Source organism: Aphis gossypii, chromosome 3, assembly GCF_020184175.1.
Source record: "Aphis gossypii isolate Hap1 chromosome 3, ASM2018417v2, whole genome shotgun sequence".
Taxonomy (NCBI): domain Eukaryota; kingdom Metazoa; phylum Arthropoda; class Insecta; order Hemiptera; family Aphididae; genus Aphis; species Aphis gossypii.
In genome coordinates, this window is record NC_065532.1 from 29,398,280 (window position 1) to 29,410,787 (window position 12,508).

Here is a 12,508-nt window from a genome sequence, read left to right on the forward strand (position 1 = left end):
CTATTGAATCTTCTACCTTGACTTTGTCCTTGGTGGTTTGGTAATAATATTCTGGAGGAGGCAACAAATAACATTACAAAATGACTATATCATTTAAAGTATCTACAGTTTAATAATGTGTATATTTATAAGTAGATGAAAATAGATAAACCTACAACTATATACTAAAAACTAACATAAAATACTAAACACAAATATAAATTAAATTCATGCTAGCCTCCAGACGGTACGAGAGAAAGACTGAAATACGTTACGAAAAACCTAACGTGCTATATATAAATAAATAAAGGCTGGCGAGTCTTCTAGAAGCGGAAGCGGAAGCCGCATAACGCAAATGTTAGAGATACTAAAGGTACGTTAAATGATCTTGTAGATACGTTATTACTTTTTTTGTCAGGTAGTTAAACTAAGTTAATATTTTCTATTATTATTATTATACAAACCACCATAAATTACATAAATTACAAAAACAAGTTAGTTTGCATATGATTATCTATATCTTTTAAGCTATTAGCTAGTGTTAGAGATATATAGTAATAATTAATAATTAAGAACACAAATTATATTATACATAAGTAGCAAAATAACGTGAAAAATAAAATAGAAGTTAGAAAAAAAAATTAACAATAGAAAAATTGTAAGAATGAAATATAGGTAATATTAGATATTAAATATAGCAAAGTATATGAAGGACTTAGATTAATCGAGAAAATAACCAATGATTTTTTTTTATATAGATATAACATAGGTATACCTACCGTTAAAGTAGGTACACAGGTCCTAAATAATTTACGAAAGATTAATCAAAAGATTTATTTGAATATTTGACTGGTATATTAAACCATATCGTATACCGTTAAATTTACCTATATATTTTCTTTTTAATCTTCCAAAAATTTGAAATCTTTCTCTTGGTTTATAACCCTTCAAAAGTGAACAAAATATTAATTTGTTTATAAAGAAATCTAATTAGTAAAATACCCAGCTCTCTATAATTTTGATTCGTAGAACCTTACAGTGAGAAGTTTATTTAAGCGAATTCTTAATATGTTATTCTGGTTTACGTTTATTTGCAATTTGTTTAGAACAGTATCGCCTAATCCTCCTTCCCCATACAAACATTTTATATCGAAATATTTATTGATGTAGAGCAAAATAAATAATCCGCGATGTTTGCTTGGAAACTTAACTCTTTATAATTTATAGAATCTATAAATTATTGAGCGTAACTTCTCAACTAGGTTTTGAATGTGAAGATTCCACCGTAAGTTTTTATCAAATATGATACCTAAATATCGAAAGCCAGTTACTTCTTTAATATTTATACATTTATTTGTATTCTTACAACTGTTACCGCTGTTACATCTATGAATTGTTATGATTTGGAAAACTTTTATAAACTGAGAACGTCATATAAACATGGTTTTATTTTCATTGAGTGTTAAATTTCCGTCACATCGACATTGATAAACTTTACTTGACCCGGTAGTCGCTTTTTAATGTATGATATAAAGACGGAATAGGTTCACCTTTATATGCCGCTTAAATACATATCTGTTTTATGGAGTTTCGAGTAAACATAGTATTATTGTATTAGAAATTGAATTCATTATGTTTTTGTATAATAATTAAAACTAAAATCACGAATCAGTAGAAATTAAAAACACTCAAACACTAGAAACAACAAGAAATAGTCAGTATAAGGACTAGAAATATACCTATACATATATAAATATTTGCATGGGGAATTATGATTATTAACAGCACAAATATATGATTAAAATATAATAGCCAATGGGCAACTACAAATTTTCATGATCTTATTGACTTCCGTTCGATATATTTATAGATAATTGATAATAATATGCAGTTAAGCAGTTTTACAATGAGGAATACCGCAAGCTGCGCAATAATAATTATGCCGATAAGTCGTTCATCGTCACGGCTGATACCGCGGGACGGAGGGCCAATATAGTTATTGCCGCCCAACCGGTAACGCGCATGCGCAGTTCAAATGATTGTACATGTGTGTGTTTGTGTGTGTGTACATCTTAAAACTGCGATGGGCGACTGAATCAATCGCCACATCGATATTGTAAAAAAAAATAACATGTTATTTTAATGTTACTTCATTAAATATAATGATGGGCCAATGAGAGCTTATAGCGCGATAATCGCGTGTAGATTAATTTAAAATTATTATTTATCATCAATGTATTCATATATGATTTGTGCGTTGAATATATTATATCTTTTTACTGAAACGTATTCAAAAAAACGTATAGCTAATAATACAAAAGCAAAAATTATTTGAAAAACAAATATTTTACAGTCGAATGTAATGACCATTTTTTTTTCCTTTTCAACTTTTAAAGCCTCGCTATTATGTCTTTTCGGGAAAACCTGCACTTTGACTTGATATAACCTATAATTTATTGTGTGTATGGATCTGTTCAATTCGTCTAATACATTTTTATTTTGAAATAGGTACATTTTTAGTTTCGACTCTATACGAACCATTAAGTTCTACTCCGCATTTTCGTACCAATTCATTCAATTTACGTAAAACGCACCTATACATACTGGAATACTTAATAAACTTTATATTACTGGCTATAAAAAGAAACTTACAAAACAAAAATGTGAGTAGGTAATCAATATTTTTTGAGACGTTAATTCCTATCTTTCAGGTGTTTTTTACACGCATTGAAATGCCTATTATTCTAATTTAACAAGTTCTTTATTCTACGATTCAGAAAAGGCTACAACATCCAAAACTGTGAAACTTTTTTTTCATAAAAATAACACTATATAGATACTTTATTTAAGTTATTCACATGATAAGATATATACAGGACACAATACCTAAACGGCTAAACGTACCTATACACTTGCACATAGTTTTGTTCATAGATATAACCATAGGTATATAAGTATATTTAACAATTTATTTTATGTGATATGCCTACTATATCATAACTCCTTAAATAGGTACATACTTTATTGTGGTAAAAATTAAATCCCAAATCCTAGTTTCATTTCACTAATAGGTGAATTGCATCACAATATTTTCATCAATATTTGAATTTCCCAATTTCTGAATATTTTAACGGAATATAGGTAATGGAGCAAAAAATAATAGTATATACCTTTATAGTAATATTCATATAGATCCGCAATCTACATAATAAATGTTTTTCAAAGTCGTCCACTCAGTTTAGATAATCTAGATTTATAGTCATTACATTATCAACGTGAATATAAAGTCGTGAAGCTAAAAGAACAAATCCATAAGAAGATTGAGGCTGTGAGAAGTATATTGTAAATACTTACAAGAGAAAATAGTTTAAAAAAATGTAGTTTTTACTTTCTAACACACAGAGTTAGAATCGGGACTGTCCCGACGATTAAGCGCAGGTCATCTTTACTGGGCAGCATAAAATTGCAGGACAAATATCACTTTCGTCAGTTGCATATATAGATATAAACTGTCAAGGATCATAGGTGCAAATAGGGGTGTTAATACCTCCTTCAAAATGGTTTGTATTTAAAAAAATATTTATCATTCAAAAAAAATGTTCTTAATTATAATATAGCCGTTTGAATTTAAAAAAGAAAGCAAGAATGGCAAGAACGTAAATAGATTAATAAGTAACAAATATGATAGGTAGGTACCTATCTTACCTACCTTTACTAATTTAATAATATTAAATTGGTAAATAAAAATACCGTAAATAATATTTTATTGTGTTCCAAACAATTTTACATAAAACAAACTTATTTTATAAGACTTTTTTATTATATCTACCTATATAAAAGAGAGGCCTTTCCAATTTTGATAAGAGAGCAGGACCCTAGGTGAGGGATCCGCTCGCCTTGCCTCAGAAACCCCCTGAGTAGAATTGTGATTATCCTATTGAAAGCTGTGTTAACTTGTGTTAATTAATTTCAGTCGTAAAATATTATACATAAGGTAATATACGAGACGCATCGATCAGAAATATGGTGCAATTTGAAAAAGAATTGAAAATAACAGATCAGTTATCTTAAAAGTTACGTACAAAATTGTTTTTATGTCCGATATAGTTTATTCATATTATACGACGAAAATAATATTAGTGTTGTAAAAATTGGTCCTCCCCCTTCACCAATCCACCAGATGACCATCCCACTATTAATATTGTTGGCGGCGGCAACAACGACGACGACGTACGATGGTTAACGACGTTCTATATAGTTACAAAAATTAGCCGCCGGACGCGCGACAAGCGATGTCTACATCGGCAAACGATTTCGTGTGTTATTGTAAATACTGACAAAACCTGTTAATTGTTATTCGAATAATTCATTTCCGGATGAAAATACAAAGTATATACATGGGGTAAAAAAGATATCTTTGCTGCATCGTAGTATTATATTTGTTCATTATAGTATAGAAATCTCACGGCTAATAATATAGTAATAAAAGAGGCTAAAACATTTTTTTACACAAATAAATTTTAAGAGGCAATTGGTAATAATACATTTTTTTTAAAACATAATAAGTTACTTAACATCAAAAAAAACACAAAAATTATTACAGAGAAAGGTATAAAAAAAAAATGTAAACACGATCAAACAAAAGATATTACTAAAATTTTAATGTATGATTCTCTAACATTATCTAACGTTGCAACATAACTATTATTGAAAATAAGGAACCATGAATAAGTTATCAAAAAAATTTTTGAGCTACGAAAAAAATAGTTAAGTAAGCCAGCAAAAAAACATCACAATTTTGGATAATTTTAGACCCATATTTGACGATGCAGACATTTAAAGGAATTTCTTCTCTGCGTAAATCGCGACCACCTGTTTCAATGGGTATTTCTCAATTGTAGGTAATAGGTATAGACCATAGAGGCTAATCTATTAAAGGATTATGTATTATTTTTAATATAACCTTTCAAATATATATTCAACCGATCGATTTTTCAAAGCATATAGTTTCTGATATTTTTCAAGTTGCAATAATATAACACATGTCTTCAAAAAGGCCTTAAAACCCAAATCGAATATTATTTAGACCTATTTTACCTATCTCTAACATTGCGAAGATATCTAAAAAAAATATTTAAATTAAATTAAATTGTTACTTAGAAGAAAATAAGATTGTTTCTGCAATTTGCAGGTTTTAGAGAAGCTACTATGGGTACGGAACGAGCAATCGCTACAGTGACCAATTCAAGTGCAAAATATAAAAACAATAATCAGCTAGTACTTTTATTTTCAACTTCAATTTGGGAATAATTTTTATAATACACCTATAATACAAGATCTTGTGATTAATTCATTGCGGTTATTTCAAAAATTTATTAATCACCATAATAATTTATTTCATAAATAAATAAATAATTTGTTTCCTGCAATTCGTATGATATGTCAAACAAGTAATATATTGACCAATTATTTATAACTAAACAAATAATCATATTTGTCGTTTTTGAATAGATATTTGAAATACGTATTACAAAATTGTATTTTGCTTAGTTTTTATGGACGGTATTCTTTTCTCCCACCGTTTCACCTTCAACATTTTGGAAAGCACTGTGTTAAAATACTTAAATCTATAGTTTAATAAAGCCATTATCAGAGCATAACTCTGAGAGACTGTTTTTATAACTCCCCAAAAATATATTGCGTTTATGTATACATTAAAATAATTAGGTATAATATAATAATTTAAATAATTGTGTGCATATATAGATACATTATAATTATAATTGAATAATATATATTAAATTAAATAGTATTCGTTTACAATACTTTCCTAAAAATACAAACGTAAAAGAACGTAAATTAAAAATTGAAGATAAAATCCAACAATATATAATAGAGGAAGGAGAGTTAAGTCGATAATAGTTTGTTAAATGTTGGCATTCAATAAATTATATACATGCAGTAACTTGATTTTGGTTTATTACTAATTTAATAATCACATAAAATAAATGCTTTATTTTAACAACTAATTACAGATACTCACCTACATAATATAATTTTTTAAGATTCAGAAATGTAATACATTATTGGAATAATAAAAGCCACCTTTTCATTGTTTTCTCAGAGTTACGCTAAATGGATCTTTTATTTGATTAAACTATATAGTTATGAGATAATACTTTCTAAAAAATTATTTAAGAAACCATGAGCGGGAAAAATACAATCATGTTTAGTTGAAGATAATACGTTGACGAAAAGAGGAATGCCATTTTTGGGTGAAAGGAGTTGCTTCCGTTTCTATATAATTGTATCAAATCTTTCAAAGATAAGGTCAATCCTATAAATATAATTTCACCACATGATAAGTAATATCGGATCAAAGGAAAAAGACCTAAGGCGATAATTGGTTAAAGAATCCTATTTATAAGTAATAATTTATTGAAAATATTAAAAAAAATTATTTTCTTTCTATTTGTAAAATACTTTATTAATTTAGAGTTTTTTCAAGTAGAATTGTAAACAGAGATACTTTTATATTTTTTATTTTGTGAACTCGTAACTAGTCATAACTTGTTTCATATTTTCTGCGTGCTTATAAGGGAAGTGTTATAAATGATCTAAAGAAACTACCAGATTTTTCAGGGAAGCAGTAGTACATTTTTTTTCTTACGATGAATTTTAAATAATTTTAAATACTTAATTTATTATTAAAGAAATTACAGTTCTGAGAAAAATACAAATCAACTAAATTATAATCAACTCATATACAGACCGGTTGTAAAGAAATTAGAGATTTTTCCACCAAAATACCAAAACTGATTTTTAAATCACTTTGCTTCATGTTTAGTAAATTTTAGGTCTTCAAAACTCCAATCCATCATTAGGTAATTTTATATACCTAATCGATTGCACGTTCATATCATTTTCCAAAATACAGAGATCAGCTTTTTCACAATCAGACATATTCTTTAACACGTTCTATATTGTAAATGAAAATCTGCATGCGTTTAAACCATTTCCTCTCAGTTTATTTTTGCTTTTGTAATAGAATTAATCAAGAACAGTTTTGGCAATAACTTTCTGAAGAAGCGACAAATAGTTTCACAAAAGTGACTAATGACTGTTATCTTAAATATTTGTACTAAGGAATAACAATAAAGAATCTTGTTCAATATACATTTTTTTATGTTTCATTTAATGATTTTTATAGAAAAAAATGTACGTTTGCACGTTTCATTATAGATATACCTACGGGGAAAAAATACAGAATAGTTCAAAAACGTGTATTTTATTCTTAAAATAGGAGATATCATAAACTACGTAAAATGACCTAGGAGATACTTTATTTATACTAGTGGTTCTTAAACGGTGTAAACAGGTGTTCCGTGGACTTAATATAAGTGTTCCGACAAAATGTTAAAATCAGTGAAAAAAAATTTATTTAGTATTTCTATTTTCATTCTTTTAAGATTTTGACTTTTAAAACAAAACACAATGATATAAGTAAGACGTTTTACAAACATATTTGCAAACGGTTTTATGATATATATTAATAATTAAAAAAATAATATAATTACTGTTTTATTTTACGACCTTATTTAGCGAAAACCTCATAAAATGTTAAGTGTTCCGTCATTCGAAAAAGGTTAAGAACCACTGCTTTATACCTACATTTTTGACAATAGTTAAATATGATAAATACGAAATAGGATTACCGTTTTATATCTGTTTTATCACGAGTATAAATTAAAAATATTCAAACACTAGAAACGACAGAAAGAAGTCAGTTTAGGGACTAGAAGTACATTTAAAAATATATGCATGAAAAATTATGATTATTAACAGCATAAAAATAATTATAATAGATAACTGCAAATGTTCATATAATATTATTAATTTTCATACGATATGTTTTGATATTTTGTGTGTGTGTGTGTGTGTGTGTGTGTGTGTGGTGTGTGTGTGTGTACACCTTGAAACACGGTGGGCGATTGAATCAATCGCCGCCCCACTACGGTACAAAACATGCCAGTTTATCAGCTAATCTTAGAGCGCAGCAGTCGTGTTGAGAGACGTTAATTTAAAATTCTTATTTTTCAACAATGCATTCATATTTATACATAGATGATTTTTTTTACTTTAACACTTTCAAACAAAAAAAAAAAAATAATAATAAGTAATAAAAAAGAAAAATATTTTGTAAAATGAATACTTTTTATTCGAATGTAAAAAATGTTTTTTCTATTTTATTTTTAACTTTTCAAGGGAAGCATCGCCTCTATTGTGTTTTTGGAAAAACTGCCACTCAGAAACCTTTATAAAATATAATTGTTTTTAAACTTATTAATGTACATGATACGAGAGTACCTATACTACTATTTTATTATAAAAAAATCAAAATTATCATGACGAAAATATGTTTCGTAATAGATATATTGTATTCAGTATTGTATATTTATAAAAAAAAAATCAAATCTCATTACTGTTTAAATATCAGTCATGTAATTATTAGATGAAACAAAATTGTGTGCATAATTAGTACGTATACAAACATCTTTCTTAGTTAAACAGTTGACGTTTTTCGTAGGTGATTGAAATAAAAGTAACATATTATTATTATTATTTGTAATTTACATTTGTTTGGCAAAATTAATTAACATAAATCAATTAACAGAAGGTATTGATAAGTTTTAATGATTCATATGCGGGTACCCGCATACAATGTACCTACGTGTACTGTACTATAAATAATAACAATTGGCATTCGGCATCTATATGTGTGTATTATTATTATTATTACCTATTTTAATATTAAACAAGTATTTTATAAATAAATTCCTATACGGCAGGTAAGAAATAGTTCTGTGATTCAAAGGACGTCATACCCGCATGTGCAGTTGGCTCCGTCTTATTAACATAGATATCTCATAGCAAGTTTAACAGAACCCATTTTATGTTGTTAACTTTAATATTGGAGTAAATTTACCTATTATCAAACTTAAAGGTAAGAATAATATCCAGTTAATCACGTAGGCTTTTATTGATGTTTTCGTTTAAAAGTGAATTATTGATGTTTAAAGTAATAACACTTAAAAATACCTACTTATGCATTTTAAGATAACAAACACGTGTATAACTAAGTCTTCTTAAGGATTATATTTTTAGTATTTTTTCAATGTATTATTATTAATCTTTACTATTTTAACAAAATTATAATATTAAAATACGATTAGCTTGGTATTATTGTTTATGGGACATGGGCGACAATCGTTTATATTTGTCATTTGTTAAATTCGCTAGTGCACGTAACATGTTTAAGCTTGGTTTCTTTTTACATGAAGTTATGATGATATTTTTTTTATGGAATTTATTATAATGTACACAATTTACAAGTGGATAATATTACGGGGTATTTTTTTGTTCATCAGAAAATGAGAAAAACAAATTACCTATATAATTGATAGTTTATTTAAGTTATATGATTCCATAAACTTTTAAATATGATGATGTTAATAATAACGTTAACGCTGTTGTTTGAAACCATGCAAGTCTTATTTTAAATGTACAAATAATTTCAATAGAATAGAATAACCTAAAACGCATAATCGTCCAAAACTATTTAACTGTTATATTATATAACCTATTGTTGGATAGAACTATAGAAGACATGCAAATTAACGAGCAAGAGCAATTGTTAATATAGGTAGTAGTCGGTGTTATTTTATGAGTATAACGTAACTATATGAGCACGTTTAAAGTATACGCAAATAAAACAAAATGCCTAATAATTATTAACTAGCATTAGTACGTACCAGTATGTCCGCCACTTCACGGAACCATCTATTCATTAAATTCTATAGTAGGCGTATTATAGTCAATCACACTCGGAAATTAAACAATTTAATTTTATGTATTAATAACACCAAACGAGTCGTAGCGGCATTACGGAACAATATACTTAAACTCGACTAACCACAACCTACCAGCACTAGTTTATAATAAATACTAGACAGTTGTAGACACTGGTCTAATGGTCTATACCAGTTTAATGCGTCGGCCGAACCAGTCATGACGCCGCGATATCATAGTGATGATAATAAAGAACAAAAACAATAATTTGGAACTTCCCAGTTCCCACCATAAAATTGAGAGGCGTGTTACCCAAAGTGAAACGTATACAACGGCCGATAGAATGCGCTATTACACGGTCCAAAAGCAATATGTAACACAACTCGATATAATATGCAGTCGCGTATTCTTTAAAATTCCTTAAGAAGGTTTATTTCATTAAAACATTTAACAGATATTCATCGTTAACCGCTTTAGTACGTCTAACGTTAAGCTGCAGCATCCAACTCTCTTTTAGGTTACTGTTTGACTAAACCGTTTTGTTTTTATTCTCGAAAAACATTTACCAATCGGCGATCTCTCCCGAAATGAATTGTACCTGTACGTAATGAATTATGTTTTGTTAAATAATTGTTTACCCACACTCCGCTATTTAAATTGTCTATTATTTTAAATGCTCAATGTTTGTAATGCAAAAGAACAATAACAATATAATTCTTATACGTTTTTGTATGTCTCATTTAATGATTGTTATAGCAAAATATACATAGGTACGTTCAAAATACAAAATAGTGAAGTACAGTAAAAAAAACATGTATTTTATATCTTAAGTTGGAAAATACCTATGCAAAACAATTTAAGAGCTGGGTAGGTATAGATATAATAATAAAATCAAGTGCATCAATTGTAATCTGTATAATAAAAAACCAATGTCAATAAATAATAATATAAACGTAAGAGGACGCTATACCCACATGCGTTGTCTCTGTGTTATACACGTCGTGTAACATAGTTAAAAACTGTTTGGCGCTGGATAACTTCACTCCCTCGATATTTGTACCAGAATTACCAACATTTTAAATCGAGTTGGGAAGAACTTAACTTTTGTCGTAGTGTTTTAATTTTTTTTAATAGTAATAATAATTTTTAATAATTAAATGAAAAAACCTATAGTTCTCAGATCGATGATGATAACTTTAATTGTATTCATTTTCAAAAAAATTAAAACGCTACGACACAGGTAAAGTTCTTCCCAATGCGATTTATAATTTTGGTTGGTTTGATAAAAATATAGAGGAAGTAAAGTTGTCCCACGCCAAACAGTTTTTAACTATGTTACGCGTGTATAAGACAAAGACAATAAATGTGGGTACAACGTTCTCTTATAATATACCTACGTAGATAAAATTGTATACCTTCTTAGTTTTGATTAATAATCATTAGTACTTTCTAGTAGGTATAAATAAATTATAAAATACAAATTATAGCTGGTAGGTACATCTAAATTTAATAATTTGTTACTTTTTTTCTTTAAAAAAAATTTAAAAGTAAAAATTTACCAAATTAATAAAATAACAATAGTTAATTATAATTTCAAAAAAAATTAATTCAATTCTCATCCTTAAAAAATGTTTTGATATTAAATAAGATGATCTGTTTTCCTTAGTTTTTAGTTTAGTAATTATGAAGTAAATGATTTCTGCATTCAACTTTCTGCTATCTAGACTATGTGGTTAATTGGGTAGTATACCTATTTTATTAGTAGATCGTTTATTAATACCACTGTATCCGACCTTCGTCATCTATTAATATTAATTAATATTACCTTTCCAATTATCTAATTAGGGTTATTATATGTATATTGTAATTAGATATAGGTATTGTCTGTAAAGTGATGGACCTCAAAGCTTCTTAAAGTTTTAGATACAAATGTTGTACTGCAAGCAGCCAACAGGTCACAAGTCATGTGTAGGTACAAAATGTAAAACATTTTTGTGCATGTCAAAAGGAAAAAATTAATTTGAAGATTGTACCTAATCAGTTCAAATAAATATAATTTTAATCAGTGGCGACTCGTGCATTATGCGCACGTATGGTACGGTCGCACTCTCTACAGCAGTGGTTTTCAAACTTTTATTAGGTATATACGGCACACCGTAAACTTAAAAAAAATGTTCACGGCACACTGACTTTTTTTTTAGATGAACAAAATTGTTTTGAATTAATTATTGATTTATTTTCTTATATCACAATTCAATGTAATCGGTAATTTATTTTTTTTTTCGGTATTTATTTATATGGTAATTTATACACTGGTGTGCCGCGGCACCCAGTTTGAAAACCACTGCCCTACAGAAATGAACAATGTACAGCACAATTATTAATATGTTTACAAAATGAATCGATAGGTACATATTTACTAAACATTACTATACATTATAGTATTACACAATACTATATACATTAACAAATTAACAGTTAAATATTTATTAATTGTTATTAAAATTATTTTCCTAGTCTTTTATGTAATATCGTTATAGGTATGTACCTACTCGCGATTTTATTATACGGGTATATTGATATACGCCTACGCAACGCTTGTGCGACATTGTGAATCGCACAATAAAAATACCGGTTTTCCATAAAAACTGTAGGTTTATAATATTAATATACGAGTATA

The 12,508-nt window shown here is 27.7% G+C and overlaps 1 long non-coding RNA gene across 1 annotated transcript in view; it reads right to left on the reverse strand.

The window, feature by feature from the left end:
* Positions 1-10,055, reverse strand: part of LOC114127709 (uncharacterized) — a 59,159-nt gene extending 49,104 nt beyond the window's left edge. Inside the window, exon 1 of the long non-coding RNA XR_007605299.1 lies at positions 9,792-10,055. This is a non-coding gene — a long non-coding RNA (uncharacterized LOC114127709). The remainder of the gene's footprint in view (positions 1-9,791) is intronic.
* Positions 10,056-12,508: the final 2,453 nt, after the last annotated feature.